General features: G+C 41.7%; 1 long non-coding RNA gene across 2 annotated transcripts in view; it reads left to right on the forward strand.

Moving 5' to 3' along the window:
* The window catches only part of LOC126106747 (uncharacterized), a 45,316-nt gene that overhangs the window by 12,345 nt on the left and 5,655 nt on the right, over nucleotides 1–27,316 (forward strand). For both annotated transcript variants that reach the window (XR_007523393.1, XR_007523392.1), the window contains exon 2: nucleotides 17,661–17,717. This is a non-coding gene — a long non-coding RNA (uncharacterized LOC126106747). The remainder of the gene's footprint in view (nucleotides 1–17,660; nucleotides 17,718–27,316) is intronic.

Here is a 27,316-nt window from a genome sequence, read left to right on the forward strand (position 1 = left end):
GCTTTAGTTGTTTGTCTCTGTGATTTAGAGTGCAGCACATATCTAAGGCAGTGTGAGTATCATATGTCAGTAAAAAGATGTAGGGATCAATCCTCTGGAATGATACACATAACTACATATCTTGTGTCACCTGTCCTTCATTGCCGTATCAAGTACTTTAACCATTTTCTTTCTCTCTTGTTGCCCATCTGTGTCTTCTATTACAGTTCCTATCTCCCCTTTGTCATGCACACATTACCACCCATTACTAGCATGATTGTGCTGGACTTTGTTGCATGCTGTCGCTTGAGTCACAAACCATTTTGACAGCAGTGCTCATTATCCACCAAGTTACCGAACAGCAGGATTTCAGTTTAACTTGATTTGATCCGCTCGACTCCTCTCCCACCAATTGTTCCTATCATTGTGTGACATGATCTCGGCAGACCAATATTACCTACAACTTTTAGATGTAAATGATCTTCTGTTGCCTTCTGGAGAAGAATTCACAGTTTGCCCCCCCCCCCCCCCCCCACACACACACCCTTCCCAACAAATGTAACTTGTCATTATCCCCCTTTTAACATCCCACTGATTATGATAGTAACCTATATGAAATATTTGTATATAAAAATAACAATATTGTTGTTGTTGTGGTCTTCAGCCCTGAGACTGGTTTGATGCAGCTCTCCATGCTACTCTATCCTGTGCAAGCTTCTTCATCTCCCAGTACCTACTGCAACCTACATCCTTCTGAATCTGCTTAGTGTATTCATGTCTTGGTCTCCCTCTACGATTTTTACCCTCCACGCTGCCCTCCAATACTAAATTGGTGATCCCTTGATGCCTCAGAACATGTCCTACCAACCGATCCCTTCTTCTGGCCAAGTTGTGCCACAAACTTCTCCCCAATCCTATTCAATACTTCCTCATTAGTTATGTGATCTACCCATCTAATCTTCAGCATTCTTCTGTAGCACCACATTTCGAAAGCTTCTATTCTCTTCTTGTCCAAACTATTTATCGTCCATGTTTCACTTGCATACATGGCTACACTCCATACAAATACTTTCAGAAATGACTTCCTGACACTTAAATCGATACTCGATGTTAACAAATTTCTCTTCTTCAGAAACGCTTTCCTTGCCATTGCCAGTCTACATTTTATATCCTCTATACGTCGACCATCATCAGTTATTTTGCTCCCCAAATAGCAAAACTCCTTTACTACTTGAAGTGTCCCATTTCCTAATCTAATTCCCTCAGCATCACCCGACTTAACCCGACTACATTCCATTATCCTCGTTTTGCTTTTGTTGATGTTCATCTTATATTCTCCTTTCAAGACACTGTCCATTCCATTCAACTGCTCTTCCAAGTCCTTTGCTGTCTCTGACAGAATTACAATGTCATCAGATTGAATAACATCGGGGAGAGGCTACAACCCTGTCTTACTCCCTTCCCAAGCACTGCTTCCCTTTCATGCCCCTCTACTCTTATAACTACCATCTGGTTTCTGTACAAATTGTAAATAGCCTTTCGCTCCCTGTATTTTACCCCTGTCACCTTTAGAATTTGAAAGAGAGTATTCCAGTCAACATTATCAAAAGCTTTCTGTAAGTCTACAAATGCTATAAATGTAGGTTTGCCTTTCCTTATTCTTTCTTCTAAGATAAGTCGTAAGATCAGTATTGCCTCACGTATTCCAGTATTTCTATGGAATCCAAACTGATCTTCCCCGAGGTCGGGTTCTACTAGTTTCTCCATTCGTCTGTAAAGAATTCGTGTTAGTATTTTGCAGCTGTGGCCTATTAAACTGATTGTTCGATCATTTTCACATCTGTCAACACCTGCTTTCTTTGGGATTGGAATTATTATATTCTTCTTGAAGTCTGAAGGTATTTCGCCTGTATCATACATCTTGCTCAGATGGTAGAGTTTTGTCAGGACTGGCTCTCCCAAGGCCGTCAGTAGTTCCAATGGAATGTTGTCTACTCCAGGGGCCTTGTTTCGACTCAGGTCTTTCAGTGCTCTGTCAAACTCTTCACGCAGTATCGTATCTCCCATTTCATCTTCATCTACATCCTCTTCCATTTCCATAATGTTGTCCTCAAGTACATCGCCCTTGTATAGACCCTCTATATACTCCTTCCACCTTTCTGCTTTCCCTTCTTTGCTTAGAACTGGGTTTCCATCTGAGCTCTTTATGTTCATACAAATGGTTCTCATATCTCCAAAGGTCTCTTTAATTTTCCTGTAGGCAGTATCTATCATACCCCTTGTGAGATAAGCCTCTACATCCTTACATTTGTCCTCTAGCCATCCCTGCTTAGCCATTTTGCACTTCCTGTCGATCTCATTTTTGAGACGTTTGTATTCCTTTTTGCCTGCTTCATTTACTGCATTTTTATATTTTCTCCTTTCATCAATTAAATTCAATATTTCTTCTGTTACCCAAGGATTTCTACTAGCCCTCGTCTTTTTACCTACTTGATCCTCTGCTGCCTTCACTACTTCATCCCTCAAAGCTACCCATTCTTCTTCTACTGTATTTCTTTCCCCCATTCCTGTCAATTGTTCCCTTATGCTCTCCCTGAAACTCTGTACAACCTCTGGTTCTTTCAGTTTATCCAGGTCCCATCTCTTTAAATTCCCGCCTTTTTGTAATTTCTTCAGTTTTAATCTACAGGTCAGAACCAATAGATTGTGGTCAGAGTCCACATCTGCACCGGGAAATGTCTTACAATTTAAAACCTGGTTCCTAAATCTCTGTCTTACCATTATATAATCTATCTGATACCTTTTAGTATCTCCAGGGTTCTTCCATGTATACAACCTTCTTTCATGATTCTTAAACCAAGTGTTAGCTATGATTAAGTTGTGCTCTGTGCAAAATTCTACCAGGCGGCTTCCTCTTTCATTTCTTAGCCCCAATCCATATTCACCTACTACGTTTCCTTCTCTCCCTTTTCCTACTACCGAATTCCAGTCACCCATGACTATTAAATTTTCGTCACCCTTCACTATCTGAATAATTTCTTTTATTTCATCATACATTTCTTCAATTTCTTCATCATCTGCAGAGCGAGTTGGCATATAAACTTGTACTACTGTAGTAGGTTTGGGCTTCATATCTATCTTGGCCACAATAATGCGTTCATTATGCTGTTTGTAGTAGCTTACCCGCATTCCTATTTTTCTATTCATTATTAAACCTACTCCTGCATTGATTTTGTGTTTATAACCCTGTAGTCACCTGACCAGAAGTCTAGTTCCTCCTGTCACCGAACTTCACTAATTCCCACTATATCTAACTTTAACCTATCCATTTCCCTTTTTAAATTTTCTAACCTACCTGCCCTATTAAGTGATCTGACATTCCACGCTCCGATCCGTAGAACGCCAGTTTTCTTTCTCCTGATAACGACATCCTCTTGAGTAGTCCCCGCCCGGAGATCCGAATGGGGGACTATTTTACCTCCGGAATATTTTACCCAAGAGGACGCCATCATCATTTAATCATACAGTAAAGCTGCATGCCCTCGGGAAAAATTACGGCCGTAGTTTCCCCTTGCTTTCAGCCGTTCGCAGTACCAGCACAGCAAGGCCGTTTTGGTTATTGTTACAAGGCCAGATCAGTCAATCATCCAGACTGTTGCCCTTGCAACTACTGAAAAGGCTGCTGCACCTCTTCAGGAACCACACGTTTGTCTGGCCTCTCAACAGATACCCCTCAATTGTGGTTGCACCTACGGTACGGCTATCTGTATCGCTGAGGCACGCAAGCCTCCCCACCAACGGCAAGGTCCATGGTTCATGAGGGGAGGATAACAATATTAGTAATAGTAAAAATAATAGAATGTAATGTGATTGGATAGATAAAAAATCTGCTCACCAAGAACTGCAATGGCAACATTCTCACACTTTGACATGCTCATAATTCATACAATATAAAATTGAAAAGTGAACTCATCATTAGTGCATTTCACTTAGCGATATTCTAATGTTTTGATGACATGAGAAGTTGACTTTACCACATCTCATACAAACATTTAAACTTCAGCAAACCAACTTAGTCATCAAACATTAGACTCAATTAAACACATTCATAATTGCATTGGCTTGACAACCAAATAATTTGTGAACATCACATGCGTCTTGCCTCGTGTAGAGCTAAGACATGAAGTAAGTTAAAAGTCAGTAGTTAGTTGTTTGTTTTTCGTTTTTACAATAATCACATTCACTAACATAGCAAAGAATAGCATATAATTACTCTGTGTTCTTTCACACAGCATCTGTGGCGCTAACGGCACACACTTGTCGTCATCAGTGGTTCGCCACTCTTACAGTCTTCTCACAACAAACTTCCAACCTGCACACAGAAACAGGTGGTGCAGTAGATATGCTACCACTCTCCCACTTATATTTAAAATATCGTGTGTTCGAGACAGTAGAAGGACGAGTGGTTCTAGAATTTATGTGGAAATTCTTGAAGCACTACAATATGACTACATACAGTTGTTATCATGAAAAATCCAGGATGAAATAATGACAGTATTATGAAATGTGCCTGTCTGCAACTTAACACTTCCATTATGTGGTGAATAGCAATGTATCCTTTTCATAATATTAGTATTATTGTGTTAATTTTAGTGTCCAGCCAACCTGCTAGATTTTAACAGTGTATGATTAAGTAAACTTTTAGACTGGAATCCAAATTTTCCATTTGATAGGGTTGTTATATACTCACTTGAAAGTGGCTACACAGCCGAAAATATACAGTAGCGGAGAATCCAGAATAGTAGGGCATTTTGGTCCAACTAATGGCAGCCACTATGGCAGATTGTTCTCATTCAGAGATGTTGCTGCCCAAACAGTAGCGGAAATAGGATGGGCAAGGGGGAGGGGATCACATCGGTTACCTGGAGTGTCAGCAGTTTCAGCTAAAGCTGTGAGGGAGTTATGCAACTGTTGTGGGTATTAATGAAAGCATTCAACGGTTATAAGTGCCAGTGAATCAGACAGTGGTGAAGAATAAGATTTATTTTGTTGGTGATGCTGGACATATGAAGTTCCTTGGCTTGATTGACAACAGGGATTTGTTCTTCCTCAAAGTACTCTGCCAGTAACTAAAATATTTCCAGTTCTTTCTCCCTGATAGCCATTAGCTTCAGATGCTGAGGGGAGAATGATTGGAAATGTGCATTTTATTATTCTAAATCAAAATTAGTGAGAGTTACATTGATATAAGTTTGTAGGCTTCAACAGCTAGTGTTATTTTGAATAAAATAATTGCAGTTATTAGGTCGTGTCACTATAAAATACTGAAGTGACCAAGTAGCTGATGTTTTCACCAACTTTGATGTGGTCCTCATCAGGGCTGTTAACTGGTGGATAGTGGTGACTGTCTTCAGCAGTAAACTGCCATGAAGAGGATTTCTGCAAAGTTGGTCAAAAGATCAGCAATTCAGTTGCTTGAATGTTTTATAATGATGTGGTCCAATATCCAAAATTATTTTGTTCAAAAAAGGATTGCATTGTTTGTGGTAGGTCAACTGAGAACAATGGAAGGAAGGAGAGTCAATTTCTGAGTGTGAGACATGCAGTAGGAACTGTAGACTTCATCTAGAAAAGTGTTTTAATCCCTTAATGCCAAGTGTTGCACATTTGCATCATACCAGTGCTTTGCTAGTAATTGGAAGGTTAACTGTTTCTCAACACCGGTGCCAGTAGATGCTGATGCTTCATGAAGCTGCATTCTCCTGAGTGTTTTTGGTATCTCTAAAGCACCACAATGTTTGATTTTCATCTTTCATCTATAAATTTGTTCAGTGCCATGGAGAAGCATTGTGAGAAGTGCCATGCAGAAGCATTGTAAAAAGGTGAATGAAAGAATATTGTGTGTAACCAACAATAGATATTAAAATTTTCAGGTGGGCTCAGTTTTATATCTTTCTCCTATAAAACAGCCCTAGTCATGATGATGAATCCACAAACCTATTTTCCACCTATAAGGAGTAACATACATGGAGAAGGGGACAATGCAACCATCAATGACTGTAGAGTAATTAGTGAAGTCCAAACCTACAGACACCCGTTAACATGACTTGAGGTAGAAACAGCATTAAAGAGTGTGTGGAATGGAAAGTTGACAGGCTTTGATGGTCTCAGATCGGACATAATGAAGGCAACTGGAATATGAGGCTTAATTTGGCTGTATAAAGTGTTACAGTAAATAAATGGAAATGTCGTGTGGCTAGGGCCTCCCGTCGGGTAGACCGTTCGCCTGGTGCAGGTCTTTCGATTTGACGCCACTTCGGCGACCTGCGCGTCGATGGGGAAGAAACTAAAATCGCAGGAGATTGGAGTAAAAGAGTCATCATGTCTTTGTTCAAATAGGGTAATCGAAGAAAATTTGGAAATTTTGCTGCTCTCACACACCCTGAAGCTGTTAGAAAAGATCATAGAAATGAGACTTAGAAAGATAGTAGAACGTTTGCTTGAGGAAGAGCAACATGGATTAGGAAAGATCGAGGTACTATGGATCTGATTTTTTGCTATAAGAGTACTGACAGAAAAGTGATGGGAATATGGAAGAAATCTTGTGATTGTGATTGTATTTGTGGACATTGAAAAAGGGTATGACATTGTTCCTCAAAACAAGATATGGGAATGTTTGGAAGACCTAAAGGTGCCAAAGTACGTAATTGAAAATGTCAAGATGTTATACAAAAAGTGTTACAGCTGTGTCCAGATAGGAAATGGACAATCAGAAAGGTTTGAAACAAAGAGAGGTGTCCAACAAGGAAGTACCCTGTCACCATTCCTGTTTTTAATAGTAATGGAGAAGATCATAAAATCTATCAAGAAAATAGACAGCATCTAGATGCCCTGATTTTTGCTGATGGTTTGATGGTATGGGGAGAGACAGAAGCTGAAGCACAGAAAAAAACTTAATGACTGGAACAACACATTCAGAAATTTCAGACTAAAAATAAGTAAAACAAAGACTGTAGAAATGACCATCAACAGGCAAGGAACAACCTCAAATATATTTGTAGAAGGAGTCAAAGTAGAACCTGTTTCCCATTTCAAGTATCTAGGAAGCATGATCTCGAAAGACAGTATGATTAAGTGGGAAGTATTCAGCAGGACACGGAAAGCATCCAGTTTTTACAGTCAATCTTCTCTGGAATGATAAAATGCCAAAAAAAGCAAAAGCAACCATGTACCATACCTATTTTGTACCTATCCTTACATATGGTTTAGAAACATGTACCCTACTAAACGAGCTGCACGGGGTAGCCATGCGGTCTGAGGCATCTTGTCACAGTCCACTTGCCCCCCCCCCCCCCCCCTCCCGCCCCACACCAGTCCGTTTTTCAAGCACTCCCTCGGGCATGGATGTGTGTGTCGTCTAGAGATGGGGGATCCGCTCTTGAACTAATTCATAGAGTTGAATCTTTCAAAGGAGTGAACAATCAGTGATTCAGAAAAAAAGAACGGTAGCTCCAAACGTTTCCCACGACAGAGAGAGAGAGAGAGAGAGAGAGAGAGAGAGAGAGAGAGAGAGAGAGAGAGAGACGGAGCATTGGAGCATATCAGCAGCGCCTCTGCTGGTCAGAGCACACTGCACGCCACACAACACAGCCAGCGCCGGCCTCTGCCCTGCTTCTACCTTGGCTGCATGCATTGTGCACTGCCCCATTGGATTTTGTGTTTCACATATGCCGTGCCGTCTCTGTGCGTCGTCTGCCACGTGCAGTGCTGGCGCAGCTTAACTTCGCATCGCACTCTGTCGGCGATCATTTCAGTCGCACGTCCTGCCCTCTGGGCAGTTGATGCGAGCAACAGGACAGAGAGCCATCTAGCGGATAACATAGGAACTACTTGCAACAACCTGCTCGCAAGGGAAAGGACGATTTGTCTCGGAGCGGGTGAGTTCACCGCTCCCCCCACCCTCGGGACTTGCCCACTCAATGCTCACCCCACCGTCTCGACTCTAGCCACAGCGTTGAGCAAAGCGACTCAGGTGTCACTCTGGTCTCTGCGGTCTCAGCTCACGCAGTAATACAGCTCGCGGCTCGACTCAGCGCCTCTGCATCGGAGTTCGTCCCTACTGGATATTGTTCTTCGTAGTAATACCGCTATGTACATTACATTATTATGTTATGTATACATCAGTTTTGTTATTTTATTTTTATTTGTTTAAACTGATTAGATTAGGTTCCTGATGACTCCTCTTACTATAGGATTTTTGTTATGGACACTCAAATTTACACTTTAATTACGAGCGAACCGATAAACATATCGCAAAATGTGATACACCAATATTTTCCTTGTTTTATTCTGTGTAAGGCTATATGCAGCACTTTCGTTTTACAGTAAAATTTATATTTTTTTTTCTTATTCTGGTACGGATTTTGTGATTTTAGGCGTCTTCGGAAGGAAACATTCACTTTAAAAATGTATGGCTTGCGATGTATTTGTATGAGGTTAATGAAATTTTAATACATTATAGCCAAATATATTGTTAATGTAAATCTCAAGTTACAACATTTTCCGATCATCCAAAAAACCACGATAGTGCAAAATAAATCAATAATCAAAAACTTTGTCATATCGTGGAAATTTCAATAAACAATACAAAATTCTTACTCATTATCTGTGTTACTTCAAAATAGGATCAAATAAGATCAAAATACAGGTATAGTACTGGAATAAACCAAGTTTAAAGGGCAACGTGCCTTCCATTTATTTTCTATTGTAAATGAGTGGTGAGTCATGAAAAAGAGCTAATTCATTTCAGGGAGTGAACAGTTCTGATCCAATCTCTGAAAAGAACAGTTTTGCCCATCTCTAGTGTCGTCCTCAGTGTAAGTCAGGTTAAGTAGTGTGTAAGCTTAGAGACCGATGAGCTCAGCAGTTTGGTCCCATAAGACCTTACCACAAATTTCCAGTTTCCCTACTAAACAAAGACCTCAGCAGAATTCAGGTGATAGAAATGAGATTTATTAGAACCATGAATCAAACAACTATAAAGGAGAAAACAAGGAATGAGATGAGTAGAAAAGTAGCTGGTACTGAGGTTCCTGTTACCAGTGTCATAAAGATACACAGGCGTAAATGATATGAGCACATAATTGAGAAAGACATGCCAAAAAGTATTTCAACATGGACCTCGTAGGAAGAAGATCATGGGAAAGAGGAGGAAGGACAGAAATGGGAAGCTGTCATGGAACAGAAGATGTATGAAGACAGCAGGAGATGGTGAGTGCTTGTACACCAAACCTGCGAAACTGGAGTTGGAAAATGATGATGATGATGATGATGATGATGTCAAGCAGTGAGGGTAGATTATTAGCCATGCCCAGTATGCTCAGTAGGTAAGAGTATTACTCGCAAAGGACCAGGTTCCAAGTTTGAGCCCCAAGGCAGCATGTAATTTTAATCCTCCAGTAAGTTTCAAAACAGTACACACTTTACTGCTGAGTAAAAAATTCAATCACTGGCAGACATAATAAATAAAATGTCATTGGTGTCACAGCTCAATTATAGAGTTCATGAAGAGTAGAATAATACACAGACTGACAAAAAAAAGTCAAGCACCCAGAAGAGGAGGAGGAAGCAAAATAAAATTTCACGAATTTAGAGGCTTTGTGGTGTATTTACGTGATTACTAAATTGTGTCAAATTTACAAAGAACTTGGGAGTAGGAGCCCACTTGTTGGTATGATACTGAATACCCTCCGGCCTTGATGCATGTGATGTTTTAGGTGGGATGGGTGCCATTTAACCGATGTACAACTATTGTACGAGGTGTGTTCAAAAGTAAGGTGACTTTACATTTTTATGAAAAATATTTATTTATTCATCTTTTCCCCTTCATAGTAATCCCCCTCATATACAATACACTTGTGCCAACACCTCTTCTAATCTTTGATGCACTTCTCATAAGAGCTTTTTGGTACAGCCTTGAGTACTTCTAATGATGCAGTTTTTATTCCCTCAGTCGCTGAAAATCTTCATCCTTTTGTTGGTCTCTTCAGTTTTGGGAACAGTAAAAAGTTTCAGGGGGCCAAACCTGGTGAATATGATTATCATGTTGTTTTTGGCCAAAAAATCTCTCACAAGCAATGATGAATGAACAGGTGCGTTATCGTAATGCAAAAGCCAGGAATTGTTTTCCACAATTCCGGATGTTTTTTGTGTATTGCTTCTCACAGATGACACATCACATCAAGGTAATATTCCTTATTGACCGTACAACCTTGAGGTAAAAATTCATGATGCACTATACCACGGTAATTGGAAAAAAAAAAAGAAAAAAAGAAAAACAACAGTGAGCAAAACGTTGACATTTGATCGATCTGAGCATGCTTTTTTCGGTCTTGGGTCTTGGCTCTCCAGGATGCTTCCATTGGGATGACAGGGCTTTGGTTTCGACCTTATAACCATAAACCCATGTTTCGTCACCAGTTATGACCCTTTTGAGCAAATTCTCGTGCGACGGTTCTTCTGATCAAAATTGAGAAGTTTTGGAATAAACTTTGCTGCCACACATCTCATGCCAAAAACATAAAAAAAAATTGCATGACAAGAGATGACCGATATGCCAACATCCTCAGCAACTTCTTTTATGGTAATTTGACAATTTTCCAAAAGAATTTTCTTCATAGCTTTGATATTATCATCTGTTGTTGATGTGCTGGAGCATCCAGAGCAAGGTTCATCATTGGCATCTTCTTGGCCATCTTTGAAGAACTTGTACCACTTGTAAACAATGTTTTTTACTTAGAGCAGACGCACCGTATGCCACTGTCAACAATTCAAGTGTTTTAGAGCACTTCATTCCATTTTTCACACAAAATTTGATGCAAATTCTTTGCTCCTTTTTTTTTGTTTTTTATAAAAGTGTGAAATCGCCGAACACACTAAAACACATCTAACCTTTCTATCCGTCAAAAACAAATGAAGTATGCTGTACACTTGAAAATGTGAACATATATTTGGGACATGTGTGTGTAAAAAAAGAAGAAGAAGAAGGGGGGGGGGGGGAGAGAGAGAGAGAGAGAGAGAGAGAGAGAGAGAGAGAGAGAGAGAGAGAGAGAGATAATCGAATGTATGTTGCCCGCGCAATTTGAAAAGTTACCTTACTTTTTGAAGGGGTTACAGTATGCTTTGTGGACAATACAGTGATCCTCCCTTGTGGTAGTCAGATGTGGCTGACCAAAACTGTGATGGCAAGTACGCCTGTCGCATTCTGGAGGGCGATGGTTCAAAGCCGTGTCCGGTCAACCTGATTTAGGTTTTCTGTGATTTCCCTAAATCACTTCAGGCAAGTTCAGGGATGGTTCTTGAAATAGCATGGCTAACTTCCTTCCCCATCTGTCCCTAATCCGATGGGACTGATGACCTCGCTGACAAACAAACCAGTATGCCTGTCCACACATTCTCATGCAGTCAAACGTCAGACCACTGTCACTTCTGAATACTGCCACAAATCAGGATGTTGCATGATTCGACTAGCTGGCCAAGTGGAATCCCACAATGAGGCCTCTTTCAGATTCTTATCAGGTGTAGAAAATGTTGTCTCTCAGGAGCATGTGACTTCTGTGTGTCCTTCACAGTGATCACTCGACATCTGACACTGTTCACGCCCTTTAGTCTATGTCCTCTGTGAGCAACAGAACCAATTGACAGCATGTGACCACTTCAGGTGACAAAGCATGACTGCTGGTACAGCTACGGAAATACCCTAGGTTGGTGATGTCTGTGGCACTACTAATTGTCTGCTACAAGTCACATTGTTTTAATGCAAACGTGACTGAATCTTGTCACAGGGACAGTGACAGCTCTGAGTCTCCTCGGCGAAGTGCCAGATCGGATGCTATGGAATACTTATCATCCACTTTTAAGAAATCTGATTTGATTCTTTCAAATCTTACAGCTCATTTTCTTCACTCACAAAAGAACTGAATGTCTTTTTGTTATTCATCATAGTTACTGTGCTGCATGAATCTAAGTAAATGACAGTGTGAAATTTTTAAACGTTTGCAGAGGTAAAAACACGTTGTGTAGACTGTGCATTTCGTTCATTTTACTGCGTGAAATGTAGCCAACAAATTGAAATTGTATTTAAAGTTGACAGATGTTGTGTACATACAGGGTGTTTCAAAAATGACCGGGATATTTGAAACGGCAATACAAACTAAACAAGCAGCGATAGAAATACACCGTTTGTTGCAATATGCTTGGGACAACAGTACATTTTCAGGCAGACAAACTTTCGAAATTACAGTAGTTACAATTGTCAACAACAGATGGCGCTGCGGTCTAGAAAACTCTATAGTACGATATTTTCCACATATCCACCATGCGTAGCAATAATATGGCATAGTCTCTGAATGAAATTACCCGAAACCTTTGACAACGTGTCTGGCGGAATGGCTTCACATGCAGATGAGATGTATTGCTTCAGCTGTTCAATTGTTTCTGGATTCTGGCGGTACACCTGGTCTTTCACGTGTCCCCACAGAAAGAAGTCACAGGGGTTCATGTCTGGCGAATAGGGAGGCCAATCCACGCCGCCTCCTGTATGTTTCGGATAGCCCAAAGCAATCACATGATCATTGAAATATTCATTCAGGAAATTAAAGACGTCGGCCGTGCGATGTGGCCGGGCACCATCTTGCATAAACCACGAGGTGTTCGCAGTGACGTCTAAGGCAGTTTGTACCGCCACAAATTCACGAAGAATGTCCAGATAGCAAGATGCAGTAATCGTTTCGGATCTGAAAAATGGGCCAGTGATTCCTTTGGAAGAAATGGCGGCCCAAACCAGTACTTTCTGAGGATGCAGGGACGATGGGACTGCAACATGGGGCTTTTCGGTTCCCCATATGCGCCAGTTCTGTTTATTGATGAAGCCGTCCAGGTAAAAATAAGCTTCGTCAGTAAACCAAATGCTGCCCACATGCATATCGCCGTCATCAATCCTGTGCACTATATCGTTAGCAAATGTCTCTCGTGCAGCAATGGTAGCGGCGCTGAGGGGTTGCCGCGTTTGATTTTTGTATGGATAGAGGTGTAAACTCTGGCGCATGAGACGATACGTGGACATTGGCGTCATTTGGACCGCAGCTGCAACACGGCGAACGGAAACCCGAGGCCGCTGTCGGATCACCTGCTGCACAGCTGCGCGTTGCCCTCTGTGGTTGCCGTACGCGGTCGCCCTACCTTTCCAGCATGTTCATCCGTCACGTTCCCAGTCCGTTGAAATTTTTCAAACAGATCCTTTATAGTATCGCTTTTCGGTCATTTGGTTACATTAAACCTCCGTTGAAAACTTCGTCATGTTGCAACAACACTGTGTTCTAGGCGGTGGAATTCCAACACCAGAAAAATCCTCTGTTCTAAAGAATAAACCATGTTGTCCACAGCACACTTGCACGTTGTGAACAGCACACGCTTACAGCAGAAAGACGACGTACAGAATGGCGCACCCACAGACTGCGTTGTCTTCTATATCTTTCACATCACTTGCAGCGCCATCTGTTGTTGAAAATTGTAACTACTGTAATTTCGAAAGTTTGTCCGCCTGAAAATTTACTGTTGTCCCAAGCATATTGCAACAAACGGTGTATTTCTATCGCTGCTCGTTTAGTTTTTATTGCCGTTTCAAATATACCGGTCATTTTTGAAACACCCTGTAGTTCCACATAGTCAGCGCGTACACAACTTTCCCACTAGAGCGCGCCCCGCTAAGCACAACAGCGCAGGCGCAGCTCTCATCCGTCTCCGCACTACGAGATGGCGCTGCCTTAGAGACAGACGAAATTCTGCTTCCACCGATCCGCGTATTAATATGTAATGCAGCCAATGAGATTGCTGCTAACGTGGAACCTTTTCTCCTCGCGGTTCACACTTGCGCAATGATACCTGAACGTGCGAGGTATTATAACGAGTGTACAGACCTCCGATTAATCAGTCTGCATGTGTCTGCATCTGTCTGTACCAGTCCGCATTAGTCTGTACCAGTCTATAGTCAAGTTTCAGTCTGCGCCTAATAAGATTACCATATTCCTGTACATAGCCGTGAAGATAAAAGTATAGACACTTTTGTCAAGTATCAGAGATATGCGAGAATAAGATTAACGTACCAAGACCAAAGGAACTACAGATTGTCAATTGTAAATAGCATCCAGAATCAAGTTAAGTAATGTTTACGCTTGTTATTATTTTAATAAATGTGTGTGAAAATTAATCAAGTTCTGTTTAAAGTTGGTCACCGTCAATCTGCTACTCTAAGCGTGCAAGTGGCATTTCTATTGTCTGACCTAACGGCAGAAGATAAACACGCCACAATAAGACCACGAGACATATTGCTGACACTCGCCTACTTCGTTAGAGCAACAAGTCAAATAATCTGATGGTGTGTGTACTGGAGGTCTTACAGTACGCACACCACAACAGCAAATTGATATCTCCTTTCACTCTATCTATCTGCCGGATGGGCAGCACGTGGTGTGCCCAGTTCTTTCCCTACGCATTGTCATCGAAAAATTGTCGTATCTCATAAACAGTTAGAGATATCGAAACTAGGTTTGCGACAGCGAAGAGGATGTGTTTTGTCATATGATTAAAACTTGAAATATTTTGGTCAGATGTTTGAGCAGAGCTAAAACAAGAATGTCTATAAATTACTCAATGGGTTTTTATCCAAATTTTCACAGCCAAACAGAGATCAAGAAATGGCCAAATGGGGTATCAAATTGACCAGCGTGAGACCTAGTTTTGCAAACAAATATTGAATTACTGGAAAGTAATTAGGGTAATTAAAAAAACTTAGTGAGTTGAGGGAAAATTAGAATATTTCACGAACAGCTACTGATAGCTAGGCAAATGAAGTGTCAAAAAGTTCATCTCTTCAAGGTCTAGCCATTTTACAAATAAAATGATACATGGATGTGGTACTTAACTGTCAAAAATGCTTCCTTCAAATCAAATACTAAATTTAGGATGTTTCAGGAACATAAGATGCTAGGAAGGCAAATGTGGTGTCAGTAAAATCAAGCTTTCTAAATAAAACTTGGAAATAAAAATAAAAATTAAAATAAATGAAAAAGAAATTGGTCAAATGTTTTGTGAAATGATCTGCTTAAAAGCAATAAAATAAGATTAGAGGAACATTTGAGGCACCTGTGAATGGTGCTTGAAATAGAGTGCAGCAAATGACATGCGTTGCAGGTTTCTCTAATCTCCTTTATTTAATACTTTTACAGAAATCATACCACAAAACGTTTGACCTTTCATTTTTAAAAAATTTATGATTTATGTATGCAGACTATTTATATTAATTGAAACACTTGACTTTAACATTGATTGCTGATGAATTACGTTCCTAACAATAAAGTATTAGTAAAATTTCATGGTTGGTCAATGTATTATATAAGGAATTTAATGTATGTGATATACCTGGGATAGATGCATATACGCCTAAAGATCAGTTACTTTGGCAGTACCTAAAAAATAAACTTTGAGATGCAGTGTAAAAAGTATAGATAAAACTTAATGCACAGAACAGGTGATAGGATTGTAGTTGAGTCAGTTAAATTATAAGAAGTAGGCAGCTCCGAAACCAGAACCCACGATGACTCAGATTACTAGCCAGATACTTCTATACCACAGACACTTTGTGGGAAAAGTATTGCATTTATCAGCTGTTAAAAGTTTGTGTTCGCATAGGAAGCACTCTTCTTTAATTCATTGATGAGCTAGTCATATTCCTTTACTTACTAAGGAAAATTGCCAAACTGGTGCATATTTTGAATAGTAATTTTATTTAGACAACCAGTTCTGGCATCTCAGTAATTCCATTTTCAGGCTCCGGTGCACTCCATGTACAACCATATGTATTGAACCTTGAATACTGGAGCCATCAATATCTGGCTTCCATGAATTTGTCTCTTGAGTGTTCACTTCATTCAAAGACTTGTTGTCAAGTCTTCAAAGTAAAGACTCAAAAGATGAATTCATAGGATTCAGATATTGATGACCACAGTATGCAAGGATAGATATATTTGATTGTCTGTACATGGAGTGCATAGAGGTCTGAAGAAGTCATTACTGAAATGCTGAAACTGGTTGTCTAAATAAAATAACTACCCAAAACACATGGCTGTTTGGTGATTTTCCTTGGGAAATATTTGACCGCTCACTATCCATATTCCACAATGGGTTAACAGATACATTTCTTTATTGCTTTGTTTTATTAAGTAAAGTTAATTTTGTTGCCTTACTCTTAAGCTACAATATTCTACAGTTTGTGGGCATCATTTTATAGAAACAGCTGGTCAGCTCCAGTAGCCTATCTTATAGCAGGAATTTGTTGCTCGCACACAGGACAACTTGGGATGTTGCCTGACGCTGTTGCTTGTAGCTGGAATGTCACAAATCCAGATGTCGCGCTGTTGGTCAGTCACTTCTGTCACTAATGTTTGATGTGGCCTTATATACTCTATTAGATTCTACCTGCCACAGAGAACGGCAACTGATTTATATGCATACTGATTGTGTGTATGTGTACGAAGTTACATTGACATCTGACCATGTGTTCTGAGTGCTTCACCTTTTTTGTCAGGCAGTGTAATTTGAGCTGGATTTCATTTCTCACTTCTTGATGAGTAAATGTAGCTGGTATTTACAGTAAAAGTCATTCTTTTGTTAAATACTGTTGTCTCTCATCAGTTATATTTTTATATCTGTGAAATTATATATTTATGATCTCCTTTCTGTCCCTCAGTTAAATGATCATGTTAATGTACATTATAAAACAAATTACAACTCAAAATGTAGTCACAATAAATTCTATAGCAAAACATATTGTTAACTTGTTCCATACTTTGAGGGCTCAGCTACTGAAAGAATTGCCCACACAAAGTGTGGGCCTGGGTTTGAGTTTCTGCGTAGCTATAATCTGTTAGTAAGTTTCAGTACAATATGTGTACCACTGCAGAGAAAAGGTGTCATATTATCAGGTAATATGTCTTAGATGTATGCAACTTCAGTTAGTTTAGTATTTGTAAAAGTTTCCTATATGCAGAAAACAGTTTATTGATGTAGCAGAAATTAATGTTACTACACAGGTATTCCATTCTTCTTACCAGTGTCTTATCAGACTTTAGGCACACTGCACTGATGTTAGTGGAAATACAAATATGGGGCATTTTTTGTGAAGCAGAGTGTACACCTGAATGGGAATGGGAAGCCGAAGTCATTTGATCTGATCAGTGAAAGCATAGTGGAGTGAGTCATGGACAAAGTCCCACACACATACACACGTATGGCCACTGTCATCTGCTAGCATTGTTGGGCCACAGTGCCCAGAGATGGCTGGAGTGTATTTAAGTAGAACAATTCTTCTTCAAAATGTGGAGTCAATAACAAATAAAATACAGCAATTTGGATTTCAGTGTTTAAACAGCACAGTAGTTTCTTCGCAGGATGTGTTGTAGGGAGACGGAAAACCACTATATCGTATTAGCCTCATATTGAAAAGCTGACTGTTGTTGTAGGACTTCCTCAAAGTATGGGGTGTTATGTTCAGAAATTTGTAACTAACAAAATTTTTTCTGTCAATATGAATCTGTGTGGACTCACTGTGTTTTCTTACTCTGCAGATATTAACATACCAGCAACCAGAAACTGAACAGATCTGCATTAAAGAAGAAAATGTTGTAAGTATACCAGTTATTTGTGCCTGTAAGTGCTAGCATTTTGCACAGAGTTTTTAATTAAATTAAATTAATAGTATTACACTGACGGATCAGTTTCTACATTGTGTCAGTGCTGAGAGAGAGACTAGAGATTGATTCGGAAAAAAAGTGAGATATCATGTGTCACCAATTGTAAGACTTAAGATCTTGGGCTGCAGTTAGCAGCATTAATGTTTGTACACACAGTTCATATGGGGTGTTCAGAAATTCCCATTACAAACGTCTAGGACTTGTAGAGGGGAGTGAGTACATAATACTTTTAATAGGAACCCATATCCAGAAACATTATTCGTCAGTGTACAGAGCATTTAAATTATAGGTGGGCTCTAAAGTGCATACCTGAGGAGCAATGAGCACTTGTTCAATAAAGGAGATGCATTTCATAGTAGTGAAGATGAACAAGTACTCACTGCTCCTCAGGTATGCACTTTAGAGCCCATGTTTACTAGACATTGTTTCTTGTTTTGGTTTATATTACCACCTCTAAAAGTTGTGTACCCTACATTCTTAACAACAACAGTTGTGTTACATGTATTCCACTGTCAGAGCTATCAAAAAAGTTTTCGCTTGTAATTTTTGACTTGTTTATTTCTGGATCAGGGACCCTATTCCTAAACTTGATACATTTATCCCTCTCCATTGTCCAAGAAAGTTTGTATCATCATCATGGAATCACTCCGTATAAAGACTTACATGCATTTACAGGCACCAGCGACTATAACTTAACACTCAGACACTCTGTAGCATCGATGGATCACATTTCCAAACATGGGTTCCTATTCAAAGTTATTATGTACTCGGTCCCTTCTACAAGTTCTAGAAGCTTGTAATGGAAATTTCGGAAGTGCCTGTAGATCCTCCACTTGGGGGAGTTGGACAAAATAAATGTATATCCACCTAATGCAGTGTTGGGCTACTCATAACACCTTTAGTACATTGGGATCATGCACCTAGTTCCTGAATGGTTGTAGGAGTGCACCGTGACAAAACGACTCACACCCTGGGCTATGGCTAATGATGTTTGGTAAAAGGCTCCATTCCAAAACTCATAATTATCAACAAAACCTTAAATCTGCCTGGGATTTTTTTAAAAAAAATCTTTTACTTAAAATGTTGATATTTGACCTTAGAGGCTCTGTTTCATTTTCATTTTATTTCCTTCTTGTTTTCTTCTGTCTTTCATCAGTTGAATCTTTCTGACTGCTCCTACACTGTAAAGGCCTTTGTTTTGTCCAAAGTGCAGCTTGTTCCCTCTCCTTTCTTCATTTCTCAGGATAGAACAATTATGATTTTATCACTCAGTTTAATTCAAGCGGTATTTTTCTTCTTAATCAGTGAAACATTTGTTTATTAAGGCACTTCTTTGCCACATTGGCCTTTCGCACTTGATTTTTAATAAATGGAACAGTGCTCAACTGATTAAAAAATATGAGGGGCATTCAGTTCTGGTTGAAAAAATGTGTAATTTATTTGTGGGACGTCATGGAATATTCCTGCTTCATGAAGCTCTGATAGTTGGTGGCCCTGTATGTAGCCTTCAAAATGGCATCTGCAACAGAGGTGTGTTCCAAGCAGAAAGCTGCCATTGGGGTTCTTTTGGTGCAAAAGCAGAGCATCGCAGATGTTCATAGGTGCTTGCAGAATGTCTGTGGAGACCTGGCAGTGAACAAAAGCACAGTCAGTTGTTGATTGAGGTGCCTGTCATCATTGCAGCAAAGTCGTGTAAACCTGTCCGATCTTCCGTGTGCCAGCTGGGTGCACACAGCTGTGACTCCTGCATGAGTGCCTAAAAACATTTTCCATATTTGAATGGTGTGGTATATGTGCTTCATAGCAAGTCATTGAACAAACTGTCACCTGTAATAACCTCCGAAAAATGTGCCCACGAAAATGTTAAAATTTTCTTCCTATCGTGTAGCACACGTAAGTTATGCAGCCATTTTCTGAAACTTTTGGACACGGGGAGAAACGTGTTTTGTGCTGATTGGCTGAAAGGCGTGACAACGTACTTCTCTGATGCAGCAGTTGCAACTGATGACGTCACGTCATCAGCTCCATAGGAAGTTACTCGGCCTGGCCACTCAAGAGTAGGAAGGTGAATGGCTGCATTGTTTGCTGCAAAAAGCCAATGAAATTAATTTTAAAAAAAAACAGGATGGTATGATGAAGCCATGGTGGTCGTAGACTGTGACGACGGTCAGTGGCGGGACAAAACAATGGCACAACAGCAGTGAAGATCAAACTGTTGTACCAACGTGCATCACGCTAATTTCAATGTGCTAATTGGCTTCAGTGTCTAGGAGACTAAATTATTAAAATACTGTACCATTACCAGTGAATTTTAATTGCCTCGACCGTGGTCCATCAATCTGTTAGTTTAAAGTTTATATGAAAGGCTACCTGCACTGGGTAATTCATTGGCAGATTCAGATGTCTTCGAATATTTGCTATACCAACTGAATTTGCTGTGTTTTACCAAAAATGACTGATTATGACAACACTTCTTTTCTTTTTTTTTATGGTACATTCCATCCACCACCTGGGAGCGGTCCTCAGCTGGAAATCAACTCAAAAGGTGATGTGGAATTATTCTGTTTTCTTCCCAGTGCAGTGTAACCACATTTAAATTGTCCACGGTTTCTGGAAAACAAGTTACTGTTGGCAATAAGTCATCATTCTATTGTCTAAGGAGTGAGTCAGTGGAAATTAGGCTTTTTTTTCTTTTTTTAAATTATGACAATGGATTTATACCTCAGTTTCTCGTTTTAAATTTTTTTTCGAGAGGATTTTATTACACTACGTTGATGCTTGTTGCAGTGATTCTTACTATTCTTGCAAGCATTACACGGTATACCTACTAATATTCTGAGAGGCTGCAGGGCACTCTCACTTCTGATTCGGTGTTATGCCTCTTCATGTTCTTAGGGAATATGACCTTTATTTCGATTTCACTTCATACATCATGATGAAATGGTGGGCTGTAGTTAATGCTCTTGCTTGTAAGCTCTTGCTTGTATGTTCTAGGGAAGGAATAACGGTAAGCTTTACCTGTGGTCAAAGGAATAGGGTGCCAATTTAAACGACTGCAGTAAGAAAGCAGCCGGCTGCAGTGGCCAAGTGGTTCTAGGCACTTCAGTCCAGAACTGCGTGACTGTTACGGTCGCAGGTTCACTTCCTGCCTCGGGCATGGATGTGTGTGATGTCCTTAGGTTGGTTAGGTTTAAGTAGTTCTAAGTTCTAGGGGACTGATAAATAATGTCGTGTGACGAGGGCCTCCTGTCGGGTAGACTGCTCGCCTAGTGCAAGTCTTTTGATGTGACGCCATTTCGGCAACTTGCGCGTCCATAGGGGTGAAATGATAGTGATTAGGACAACACAACACCCAGTCCCTGAGCGAAGAAAATCTCTGACCCAGCCGGGAATCGAACCCGGGCCCTTAGGATTGACAGTCTGTCGCGCTGACCACTCAGCTACTGGGGGCAGACTGATGACATCAGATGTTAAGTCCCATAGAGCTAGTAAAAGAGCACAGCAACGATGGGCCGAGGGAAGCGCATTCTTTCTGCGGAACCTGGGAGGAAACATATTCGGACGGCCGAGTTCCGCGGGCTCATTGTGCAGGCACGTTGGTTGGTGCCAGTCGGGGAGCAGCCGCATCTAGGTAGACAGACTAGCGTCAAGAAGTCGTCTCTGCAATGGCCAGCGCATTGAAGACTGGCTATAAAGCAGAGGATGGGGCCCTTGTTAGGCAGGAAGCCAACAAGACAACTGTGAGTGTTCTGCGAATTTCCGTGGGACAGGCCACAGGCACCCAGATGTCCACACTCTGTTACAAAACACATTTGTGAAACCACGATGCTTTTAGCGAGTTTATGGCCATTCTTTGGAAACTTTGAAGTGGACGCAACAGGGGAGATAACAAGCTTTTTATGGAGGGGTGTGGTTCCATCCTGGTCATGTTGTTAGCAAAAGACATGGCGTAAACGTGCGGGAAAGAGGACTCGAAGCTGAATATTTTTTCCTTTTCTCCCAGTTAACTTTAAAGTCGTTGATCGGTCAAATCGGTGTATGAAGAGCAAGGGCCACTCTCCCAGCTTCAAATGCCCGGCTCCATCTCTTGACTGGCTTGTGCTAAAGTGGGGGAATTCTGAGATGTAAATGTGCTTTGCTACCGAGCTGAGGAGGAAGTGGACAGAAAGAGAAGAGATCTCACTCTCATACTGGTCCTTTGCTAGTAAAGAACTGCAGGTCTCTACCTAAACAGTGAGACTTGTGTCCTTTACTGGTGTGCCACTTGGAGCCTATGCCAGTCACCTGAACCGTCAGAGGTACTGCTTCTAGCATCACGCACACGACGAGTGATGCGTGGGTGTAGTTATTTGTCTTGAGTCGACCGTCTAAACATTTGATATATTCTGTCACTCATAGTCGTGGCATCAAGTCAAACTTGTTTGGCAGACCAGCAAAAGGGGCCACCTGCACACTGGAATCCACTGAGGTTTCAGAGGGCCATAGGAAATTACCTGCGTTCCGAATTAACCGAACGCGAGACCGCATACTTGCATTTTTTGAGCGTGCGTTATTAATAACAGATTGCGGCCGTCCATGACTTCAGTCGACGAACACATTGTGGAGTGCCGTCCTGACCAGCAGGAGGGTAAGGTATTCGCTGCTACAGTGTAGGGCTCCAATATATGTTTCTCAGCACCCTGTTCTTTCTAACCATATTTTTCTTCTTGAAATGGTAGAGTATTGATGCTTGGTTGTGAGGTAGTTGTGCCATACCCAAGATTCACGTGTATGAAGTCAGATAGGGCGATTAGTGTTCTGGTTAGTGTCGTGTGTTGATCCCCAGCTGATCACTTTGTCCACCATAGACCCCACGTTAGGGAAAGCGTTTGTCAAATAAAAATGTTTGTGTGACGTTTCTTTAGACATTTTTGTTGTCTTGTGATGTTTAGGATGAATAAATCTATTGTCTTTTAGATCACAACTTCTCCCTAAATTCTGATTAACAGCACCTTCCCTTTTTATTATTAAAGTCTAGATTTGAAACATCAGTAGAAGGATTTCAATTAATCAAGAAACATGTGCATCATTTGTGTGCTGCTTTATAGGTCTGTTGATGTATTTTGTTGCGCTGATTTTGTTGACGTAATGACTTTAGTTTTAATTTTTGTAACATGGCTGCGATGATTGTTAAAATGTGAAATCTTAATGATAATCTTCACTGTTTATTAGAAGTAGAAATACCACATTTGCTCCCAGATGGCTGAAATTTTGTGATTCAGGATTACCGGTAGACTACCATTTTAATGAAACCTGCAGCTAGCAGAAACGACACACTATCCGTTGTTGTTGTTGTTGTTGTTGTTGTTGTTTTTGTTGTTGTTGTGGTCTTCAGTCCTGAGACTGGTTTGATGCAGCTCTCCACGCTACTCTATCCGGTGCAAGCTTCTTCATCTCCCAGTACTTAATGCAACCTACATCCTTCTGAATTTGCTTAGTGTATTCATCTCTTGGTCTCCCTCTACGATTTTTACCCTCCACACTACCCTCCAATGCTAAATTTGTGATCCCTTGATGCCTCAGAACATGTCCTACCAACCGGTCCCTTCTTCTTGTCAAGTTGTGCCACAAACAGCTCTTCTCCCCTATTCTATTCAATACCTCCTCATTAGTTATGTGATCTACCCATCTAATCTTCAGCATTCTTCTGTAGCACCACATTTCGAAGGCTTCTATTCTCTTCTTGTCCAAACTATTTATCGTCCATGTTTCACTTCCATACATGGCTACACTCCATATTTCCTAATCTAATTCCCTCAGCATCACCCAACTTTATTCGACTACATTCTATGATCCTTGTTTTGCTTTTGTTGATGTTCATCTTATATCCTCCTTTCAAGACACTGTCCATTCTATACTCGATGTTAACAAATTTCTCTTCTTCAGAAACGCTTTCCTTGACATTGCCAGTCTACATTTTATATCCTCTCTACTTCGACCATCATCAGTTATTTTGCTCCCCAAATAGCAAAACTCCTTTACTACTTTAAGTGTCTCATTTCCTAATCTAATACCCTCAACATCAACCGACTTAATTCGACTACATTCCATTATCCTCGTTTTGCTTTTGTTGATGTTCATCTTATATCCTCCCTTCAAGACACCATACATTCCGTTCAGCTGCTCTTCCAAGTCCTTTGCTGTCTCTGACAGAATTGCAATGTCATCGGCGAACCTCAAAGTTTTTGTTTCTTCTCCATGGATTTTAATACCTACTCCGAATTTTTCTTTTGTTTCCTTTACTGCTTGCTCAATATACAGATTGAATAACATCGGGGAGAGGCTACAACCCTGTCTCACTCCCTTCCCAACCACTGCTTCCTTTTCATGACCCTCGACTCTTGTAACTGCCATCTGGTTTCTGTACAAATTGTGAATAGCCTTTCGCTCCCTGTATTCTTGCTCACCAGATGTTAGAGTTTTGTGATGGCTGGCTCTCCCAAGACCGTCAGTAGTTCTAATGTAATGTTGTCTACTCCCGGGGCCTTGTTTCGACTCAGGTCTTTCAGTGCTCTCTCAAACTCTTCACGCAGTATCGTATCTCCCATTTCATCTTCATCTACATCCTCTTCCATTTCCAGTCAGAGTATCACACCTTCTGACTTCTATCTGTTTGCCCCAATTAAGGATGCACTCTGTGGGAAGCAGTATGTGGATGATTTGGAAGTTATTGATGTAGCAAGAAGTTGGCTCCAATTTCAACCAGTGGAGCGGTACTATGCGGGATCCAGACCCTTCCAGTAAGGCAGTAGTGTGAGGCTGTTGCATTAAATGGAGATTACATTGAAAAGTAGGGTTTTGTAGCAAAAACAGTGGGGAATACTATGGTCTATTGGAAGCCTAAATAAAACCAACCTGCTTTCAGAAAAAAAATGTTGCATTACTTCTTGAACATCCCTCATGTTGACAATGACACATCATAATTCTTAGATGACAGACAGGAATAAGAAATCTTTAAGGAGTTTCACTGTGGTTCTAAAGACAGTATAGTGAAGGCCCAAACAGCAGTGTAATGCTCATATTTTTGTGACAAGATTGGCATCTGCTACTGAGTATGCGTTACCACCCTTTGCAGCCTGATGGTTTCTGAAATAAAATTATAGTTTCTGAAATAAAATTAGCAAACAACTTCCAACTCATATGCTAGATAACATACACACTTTTTAAATAATGCAGTAAATTGCATGTGAAAGCATGACTCACTCAATTATTGGTGACATCAGCACATATAGAACATAATCTTTTATTGTCAGAAATATATTTACAACTGTGGCCAACCAGCTACAACCATATTGATCATTTTATTTAATCATATGGCTAGAGTCCCCATCTGGCAGACTGCTCACCAGGTGCCTTTTGTGGCGGCGTTCGTAGCGACAAACACTTCGCTGTAGAAACGGCTTACGAAATCACCGCCACACTTTTAATAGCGGGCCGACTGGTCCGCTGGAACAGTGAACAGAAAGATGAAAACCCAAACATTCTGATTAAATAAAAGTCGGTACTTATCTTTATTAACGAAGATACAGAAACACAGTAGTGAACTCCGTGTCTACAGAAATCTGTCTAGTTCGAGTCGGAGCGGCTAGGTCAGCGTCGGCTGACGACAAACAACAACTCTGCTGCGATGAACACACAACTGACTAGCAAGTACAGAAATCGGTGGCGAGTATACAACTGAGCAGCGAATACAGAACTGTCCTAGCGCTCGCGACTCCAGCGCTTAAGAAGCCAGAAGCCAGCGGTGGCGCGCGCAGACTTGCGGCGATTTCCTGTATCGCTGGCGCTGCTTATGCGGACGGCGTCCGAACTTTGATGCTGCCTACCTTTTTGCGGCGGGCTCGGTTGGCATTACTGGCTAGGATATAACACTCCTCCCCCCCAAATTGCCGCACCGTCGTTGAATAATGACGTGGCGAACGTCGACGGCGGGGGAGGGGTCTGGCCGCAGGCGTAGCAGAAGAGACCGGGGCGGAGACTGTTGTCGGTGGCAGTCCCCGGTTCCAGCATTGGCTGCGCGGGGCCTCGGGAAACACCGACTGAAAACCGAGGTCAGGGTGCACGCCTGTGACCATGGGCGCAGCTTCTGGTACTGGACGCGACGGGGCGTCGGGACCCACGAAGAGAGGCAGCGTCTCCTGACGCTGCGTCGACGGCTGCTGAGTGGGCGCCGGACAAGGCGCTGCGGTGTCATACTCCTTGGGGGTGCCCAAGGAAAGCGGCTGCAGGACAGGCTGCACAGCCACCGCTTGGGATGGCGGCCCGGCTGAGGGGTCGACGTCCATCTGCTCCGAAGGCGGTGGCGACTGAAGAGGGACCGCAGGCGCCGGAGCGACCACCTGGGGTGCTCCCGGATGAAGCTGCGCGGGAGGCATCAATGGGACGGGCTGTCGGCGTAGTAGCGGCACGGCTGGTACCCGCCGCGGACCAAATCTGTGGACAAAGAACGAGCGGCAGAATCCGGGCGGCCAGCGCGGCGCAACTGGTTCTGATGCCTCCTGTGCACCCCAGTAGCACCTTGAACAGTATAAAAACTGTGACCCTGGACACTTATCACGGTGCCTCGTTCCCAATGACGGCGACCGTTATAAACTCTGAAAAAAACGGCGTCGTTGCGCTGAAAACGCGTGCGATGCTCAGAAGCGGCGGGTCGATCCGGGGGGTGCAACAACCGTAGTAGGGTGCGATGACGACGGCCGTGGAGAAGCTCCGCAGGCGAAGGGCCGTCGCGTGGCGTGGTCCGGTACGACGACAGGATCGTGATGAGGGCCTGCTGACGAGAGTGCGTAGCACGAAGGCGGTCCATATGGTCCTTGAATGTGCGTACAAAACGTTCCGCTGCACCATTCGATTGAGGGTGGAACGGCGGAGTAAGAACATGGCGAATGCCATTGGCAGAACAAAAACTTTCAAATTCAGCAGAGGTAAATTGTGGACCATTGTCAGACACTAAAACTTCTGGAAGACCCTCAATACAAAAAATTGAAGTCAACGCCTGTATAGTCTGTACAGACGTTGTAGACTGCATGGGCACAACAAACGGAAAATTACTAAATGCATCTATCACGATGAGCCAACGAGAATTCCAATATGGACCAGCGAAATCAAGATGTACTCGCTGCCAGGGACCGGCAGGGCATGTCCACTCAAAATAGCGTTGAGGCGGAGCAGCTTGGTGTTCAGCACACGTCGAACAATCTGTAGACATCTACGTAATCTGCTTATCAATGCCGATCCATGTACAATGACGGCGGGCAAGCTGCTTGGTGCGGACCACTCCCCAATGAACTTGATGCAACAAGTCGAGGACCTTGGATTGGAGCACTTGGGGAACCACTACACGAAGCTGGTCATTCTCGGTGCGTAACAGCAAAACTCCTTGTGAAACAGACAACAGATGACGTTGCGGATAATAGCGACGAACCACAGGATCCGATATGTCCTTTGCCTTGGACGGCCAACCACGTTGAACAAAACGTAATAGTAAACTC

Source organism: Schistocerca cancellata, chromosome 10 (genome assembly GCF_023864275.1).
Source record: "Schistocerca cancellata isolate TAMUIC-IGC-003103 chromosome 10, iqSchCanc2.1, whole genome shotgun sequence".
In the NCBI taxonomy this organism is placed as follows: domain Eukaryota; kingdom Metazoa; phylum Arthropoda; class Insecta; order Orthoptera; family Acrididae; genus Schistocerca; species Schistocerca cancellata.